This window comes from Sinocyclocheilus anshuiensis, unplaced genomic scaffold, assembly GCF_001515605.1.
Source record: "Sinocyclocheilus anshuiensis isolate Anshui unplaced genomic scaffold, SAMN03320099.WGS_v1.1 scaffold164, whole genome shotgun sequence".
Taxonomy (NCBI): domain Eukaryota; kingdom Metazoa; phylum Chordata; class Actinopteri; order Cypriniformes; family Cyprinidae; genus Sinocyclocheilus; species Sinocyclocheilus anshuiensis.
The window spans coordinates 1,492,915-1,500,675 of NW_015557128.1; the positions used below are offsets into that span (position 1 = coordinate 1,492,915).

The 7,761-nt window shown below is 31.4% G+C and overlaps 1 pseudogene; it reads left to right on the top strand.

Moving 5' to 3' along the window:
• LOC107677903 (interferon-induced helicase C domain-containing protein 1-like) overlaps positions 1 to 7,761 on the top strand; it is a 43,456-nt pseudogene that overhangs the window by 12,885 nt on the left and 22,810 nt on the right.

The following is a 7,761-nucleotide window of genomic DNA, read 5'->3' on the forward strand; positions in this document are numbered from 1 at the left end:
CCCGCAACCTCACACCAAATTTCAGGCCGTGTAGATAGGCAAGCATAGCCTATATACAAATCATTTAGTAAGCAGAAATCCGAAACTTACCTTAACATATTAAGCTAGAGGAAGATGCGACTTAATTGATGCTTGAAGAATGCTCTTCCAGCAGCCATGATAAACAGTTGGCGGTTAAAGTTTTCTATGCACAATTTGATTTGACGAAAGTCACGAGACCTATTACTCTCTATCCAATCACGTTGCTGGATAAAAATAAAATTAAAATAAGCATGTAACGACCACAAACGGAGGAAAATAGCAGAGTAAAAGTACCGATACATCACTTAAAATGTACTCAAGTAAAAGTAAAAGTACACCATTTTTAAACAACTCAAAAAAGTACAATTACTGATAAAAACTACTTAATTACTGTAACGTGAGTATTTGTAATTCGTTACTTCACACCCCTGGATTTAACCTTGTCAAATCATATAAATGGAAGTGTCTTTAGATGAAAAAAAAGGACACACAGAGTTCAGTGGAAGTTCAGAACTTATCAAATGACTTGTTCTTTTGCAATAATTCACAATGGCATGTGAAATGTAACCGTTAAAGCGTAGTGTTAAAAGTTAAACCGTAATGTTTAAGACAGTATATTCCAAAGATAAATGCAATGTGATTGCTAAAATCTCTTCAGTCATAACGTCAATTTGTAGGCAAATGTGGAAGACTAATTCCATGGATTCCCTAAGGATTTTTTTTTTTTTTTACAAGTAATTTTAGGTCTGTGGCCAACGTTACTTGAAGACATTTGTATAAGATCAGACACTAAGTATCTTCAACTTCCACAATGCTTTGAGTTTAAAGATTTTCATTGCATCATTTTATGCCCATTTATCCCCTAAAATACTGCAATGAATACTGTATAAATACTATACAAATTAAAGGCAGTACAATACATACCACCATGGTATATACTTTACAATTTAAATAATATTATTATACTGTATATATCAAATATTTATAAATATGTATATAATATATGTTTTTATTCAAATAAAAAGGGCACTTAATTATTAGTTATTTAATAAAAGTCATATTATAAAAAAAGTCTTAAAATAGGCTTTTTCTTTCTTGTACAAATTAAATGCAGTACAGCATATATCACCATGGTATATACAATCTTTACAATTTAAATAATATACAATTGCATAGTATTTATAAATATTTGTTTAATTGCTATTAAAATAAGTCATATTGCAAAAAAATTAAAATGTATATAATATATAAAAAAAATTCTGGGTTTTTGGATTATAATCTGAACAGCTATACATTTGCAAAGCATAAAATTCACAACAAGGCAACAAAGCTTTTCAAAATGACATGCTAAGTTATCTTCCGGGTTTTAGATCTAAAAACTGAGAAACTCTATGAGCTTCATTCGCTACTTTAGTTTAAAGCTCTGTAATTGGACTGATGATGCTGACAGACTAAACTAATGTTTAATACTGGCAGAGAACATTGAGTTTCCACTAGGGCTGCCCTCTAATAGTCGACTAATCGTTAGTCGACCCGAAGAGGCTTGGTCGATCAAAATTTCTTTAGTCGCAGAAAAAAAAATCCACATTGGCAAAGTCACGCAGATCGTTAACGGCTGATCCCGGTCTCATGAAAATGCATATAAATAGTACGCCAAATAAAAACGAAAACTTGTGGTATTGATACTCAAAAATGGACTTTGGCGTGCATATAATACGCAGTTTTCGCGAATCAGCTCAAAGGGGGAATATGCATAATTAATCATAACTAGTTATAATTAATTATAAATATTTGGCTGCTCAATCTAATGTTAACCTAGAAATGTGTCTGTGTGGAAGCTGAACATTAGCGCTCACTGCAGGACAGATGGAGGCGCCGGTGCGGTCACTTACACTTAAAATAGGCTACTCCGTAATTTTTGGTCATACAGATAAGAGTAATACATCTTTCAAATCTGTAAAGACTCCATGTTTATTTATGTGCACTCACAATAACAACAAAACGCACTTTTGTAAAATAATGAAAGCAAACAGGATGCGCTTTCTGCCATCTCGGTCTGTGAACTCGAGCGCGAAACTCCGTGTAGCCTATATCTTTGCCTTACAGACATTAAAATATATCTATAGAGAGTGAAAATGTCTACTTTCAAATGAACCAATTCAAATGGAAAACAAATATTCTCAGATTATGTAATCCGTGTGAAACATGCACACAGGCGCTTCACTACTGCGGAGATGACGAGTCGGTGTCGCCGAGTTCATCTCTTAAACCGAAACAAAGAAAGCACTTGTTTATCAGTGAATTATTAAAATCTTAATGCAGCCTCCTTACTGTTTTCCCTGACACATTCATAATCATAGCTTCTGCCGGTGCGCTGTGGCAAGCTTTATGCGTGTGCTTGAGCGCTTATTAGGCTTTGAAGGCAATTAAAGGCTCATTATAATGATTTAAATGGTTTATTAATAAACGTGCGATTAGTCGACTAAAGCTTTAAACGAACGACTACTAGTCGACCAGAAAAATCCTTAGTCGAGGGCAGCCCTAGTTTCCACATGAAGTCCCGGGAATGAAAACACACAGCCCTGCTCCAGCGGCTCATCTGTCCTCTGCCAAACACTCAGTCTCAGTTTGCATCTTTTTGGGGTAATTGTTCTTCCAGACCGAAGCAAAATGGGCTCTTTTAGAAACCCTATTTTGAATTTCGCCTTTCTGTAAGAGAAACCATTTACAGATGTGAAGATGCACTCAAACAGTCCTCAGTGAGGAATCTGTGTCCTTGTGTTTAGATAATGTGGAATTTCCACTTTTGATTGGTCTAAATAGTACTGGAGAGCTAGAGGCTATAAAATAATTTTTACACAGGAAATCTCACAAAAACATATCCAGGTCACATTTCATCACAATATCAAAAGAAAAATATGGGATGTTGTTTTTTATGAAACAAAGTGCTTTTTAAAATACTTCACAAATTAATCAAATATTTTAAAATATATTTTAATTGTAAAATAATATTTTATTTAAAAATATATCTAAAATATTTTATATTATATATTTGCACTGTGATGATATTTTCTTTACAATTAAACATATTTACAATTAATTGCAGTAATGCATCAAGACATTTTAATTTTGAGTTTTAATAATAATGATTATTTTCAAAGCTGATTTCCATTATATTCTTAATATTGTAATGGTTTAAACATTTAATAATTAAAATGTAGGCATAAATGGCAGACTAAACAAATATTTAATACTGGCAGAGCACAATGTTTCCACATCAAGGAAACACAACTTAAATATAAAATAGTGTAAAATATATATATTTTTTTGAATAAAAAATGTTTTATATTATATATTTTTTGCATTTTTATAAAATAAAACAAAGTATTTGTATATATATTATTTTCCAAAACAGATTCTTATTAAATTCTTAATACTGTAATGCTTTATTAATGTAATTTTTTATTTTTAAATTAAGGAATAGAAGCAGTACAATAAAGACTACTCTGTACACACTTTTTTAAATAAAATAATTGAAACACAAAATTATATAATTATTATATAAAAAATAAATAAATATGCAATATTTTTCCTCACATCACAGTTATGATAATGAGCAAAAAATAAGACTGAACTACAAATTGACTTAATTTCATAAAAAAAAAAAAAAAGTTCAGTGTTTTTTTTCTTTTGATTTTGAGGGTAAATATTGCCTATTCATGTTCTTCACAGGTTTTTGAGACTCACAGCAGACTTACAGACAGTCTGCATGAGCTTTAGAGTGGGTGACTTCATAAACAATGTTATTCTAACTAGCAGGGGATAAAGAAAACACAGCTGTAATTGCAATAGCTGAACCACCGAGACACACGACCTCCCCTGCACTGATGCTGCAGGCAAACACAACTGTCTAATTACAGGATCACCTCTCTCTCTCTTTCTCTCCTTCCTCAGAGGAATGCAAGAGGGATATTGTACTGCGTGACTATCAGATGGAGGTGGCGAGACCAGCTCTGGAGGAAAAGAACATCATCATCTGCCTCCCTACAGGAAGTGGGAAAACCAGAGTTGCTGTGTATATCACTAAGGAACATTTGGAGAGGAAGAAGCAGACGGGACAACCGGGCAAAGTTGTTGTTTTGGTCAACAAGGTGCTGCACAGCCGTCCATTTACTACAAATGTAACAAATTGACTTGTAAGATGTAATCGTGTCAATATTATAAACAGTAAAACATTATTAGTAATAATTTAAACTATAGTATTTATTAAGAATATAGTACAAGACATTCTCCAATTTGTTTTGCTTAAATTATTTAAATATTTGTATTTATTTATTTTGTTAAACCCCAAACATGTCTCATCAAATTCTTATAGGAGCAAATGATCTTGTTATTGATCAATCAATTCGTTTTTGTTGTTGTTTGCTCAAACAACTATTTATATTGGTCTTATTTATTTTATTAAAACTCAAACATTTATCATCAAATTTTTACAAGACCAAATGACACTGGTATCAATAAAGTCTTAATTTAAATATTTTTATTTATTTAAATTAATATTTAACTTAAACATTTCTCATAAAATTTTTACAAGGCAAAATAATCTTGGTATCTATAAATTATTCAAATATTTTTATTTATTAAAAATAAATATATTTATTTTACTAATTTTATTTTATTAAAACTTAAACATTTCTCATCCAATTCTTACAAGGCAAAATAATCTTTGTATCTATTAATTATTCAAATATTTTTATTTATTACATTTAAATAGATTTTACTCATTTTATTTTATTTGTTAAAAATGTTTATATTGATGATATTTTATTAAAACTCTACATTCTACAAAAAATACATTTCTCATCAAATTCTTACAAGGCAACATAATCTTGGTATCTAGAAGTTATTTACTGTATTTTAATATTGTATTTATTAAAATAAATATTTATATTGATTTTTATTTATTTCTTTATTTTATTAAAACTCAATCAAATTCTTACAAGGCCAAATGTTCTTGGTTTCTACAATAATTTTAAGCTGAGCTCTCACTTCAACAATCGACTCATTTGTGTTTATTCTTAGAATTTTAAGAGAAACATCAGAGACAAAGTTGATTCTTAGTTGAAACATCAAGTCTTCTGAGCTAGAAGCAAGCTACTTTTGAGCAAGAACAATCTTTACTGCCCAGACTGATTAGTTCAGCAGGTACTGAGCTAGAGGTTTTTAGGTCTCTGAAAAAGAAAAACAGAAACTTGATGATTTCGAGCATTTGCTGTAGCAGCAGAGGGACTTTTGGTCCTGCTGAATCATGTCTTGAACTGTTTAAGTTCATAGCGTGTATTAAAAGATCCATATCAGCAGAAGTGTGGTGCAAACATACTACTCAGCACTTCAGTTGGTGCAGATTTCCTCTGAACGACCATTTAAAGTGATATAATCACAAACAAAAAAATGCCATGCAATGCCCTGGCGACCAAGGAGAAAGGCCTTGTTGCAACCTCTCTGAAATCAAGTAATAATGTTATATGATTTCTTGGCAGGTTCCCCTGGTCGAGCAGCACTACAAGGCCGAGTTTGGGCGGTTTCTGAAGCACCAGTACTCAGTGGAGCGGGTTCAGTGGAGATTTGCTGTCAATTTCAGAGTCTGAGTTCCGTTTCATCTCCCACTCCAGCCCTGAGGGGCCAAACAGGCAGCACCTTTAATGTCTGATTTGTAAACGTGGCCCCATCACCCACCGCCTCTCTGTCAGTGTGTGAAATGCAGAATACCTTTTTTCCCTAGAGACCCCTGGGAGTGCCAGAAGGCTTCACAAAAACGCCTGTAAACTGAGCCGGTGAGAGTGGACTGGAGGTTTACAGCACCCGCTTTTGTTGATTAGAAACACATGCTAGAAAAAAATGATGGTATTTGCATGTAAGGACTATGAACAATGTATTATTAACATGTATTTCATGTATACAGGTGGCTGGTGATTAATTGTCATAAAAATAACTGCAATTAAAGGGAAAGCTAACCCAAAAATTATGTTCTGAAGAATTGTAGGGACCTATGAAATACTTTTTCTTTTTTTTCCAAATTCCGTTTTTTCAGTTTTAATTTTACTGGATTCAGTTTTTTTTTTCTTCAGTTTTTTCATTTTAATTTTTTCATTAGTCTTAATGGTTACATAAAAAAATATTAATCAAAAAGCATGTCTAATTAATTTAAAACTTGAAACTTACACAATTTAACAGCAATTTATTAAAAGTTTAACAAAATTTTTTCTCTCAAATTCAGTTTTATTTTGACCAAATTCTGTGTTTTCCATTCATTTTCTGGATTCCATTTTAATGGTTTCATTAAATTTTAATAATCAAAAGCATCTTTAATTAATTGATTTTACAAAAAAAATAATTTATTATTATTTTATTTCTTTATTATTATTTTTTTTCAGAAATACTGTGTTGTGTATTTACATTTTTCTGGTAAATAAAGTTTGGTAAATCATTTTTATTGCAAATATTCCTTAAAAATAATGTTTTAATAATATTTTTAGTAGTAGTAGTAGTACTATCATTACATTAAGTAATATATTTCTGTCACAGTTTCTTCAAGTTAAACCAAACTTTTATTTTGAAGGGTTGCTGTGAAGACCTTTACGTTTCTGTTTGTATATGATATGACAATAGTTTTTCTCAAAAGAAATGGTAAAATGCTCATGAAGTGACTCTCAGAGCAGTTCTAGAGGTAATGTTCATGTGTTCATGTACTCATATATTGAGGCGCCATTCATTCACACAGAAACATGCAGAACATGCAGGATTAGTGTTTAAATAAAATTTTTATTCATCCAAAATTTGGCAAATTCCGTGACATTCTGCGTTGTACAGTAAATTCCTTTTTTTTTTTTGACTGGATTCATAGGGCCCTAGAATTAGAATAAGTTAATGATGCATTTTTGGGTGAACTATCCCTTTAAGGCAAGACACTACAGGTTGAATAGGGTAAACAGTGACTAATAGGTTATCATTATACTTTCCATAGTTGATTTTTTTAATGTTTAAATATGCACATGAGGCATTATCTACCTAAATGTGCACTAATTTGCATGCATTTCCAGAACAGAAATCAGACATTAGACAAAACCAGGTTCAAAATTCTGGTTTCATTTTGTTGATTTTGTTGACTTAAAGCTAATCACTCCATTAATCGCTCCATAAATTATAAAATACTGTCAACAGTCTGAACAGTCTGAAAACATATTTTTAGGAATAAACAGTTATATAAAATCAGGTGAATTATATTTGAACAAGCCCCTCTGTAAAGACCTTCAGAATATAGATAATAATAAAACTGTAAAGTTTGGTGTATGTAAGTGCTGCTGAAGTGGAGATTTCAGACTCAAAATGTAAAAAAAAATTACCTAATTTTGAGAAAATGCGCCTTTAAATATATGCATTGTAATTGAAATCTACAGAAACAAACAGATAAGGTGTAATAAAAGAAAGTGTGTATTTTTAATGTTTTCTTTCCACTAGTTTGAAAGAAGACATGTTATGAAAGGAAAATATACCAAAATCTCAAAATTGACCAGGGGTGTGTTTCCCAAAAGCATCGTTGGCTAACTTTGGTCGTTAGTTCCATTGAACTCTATTGGTAACGACGAAACTTGCGACCATAGTTGCTTTTGGGAAACACAGCCCAGTGCATGAAAAAAAAAAAAAAACTATAGTTTTGCCTGTAGTTTCCTGTCCTAAGAA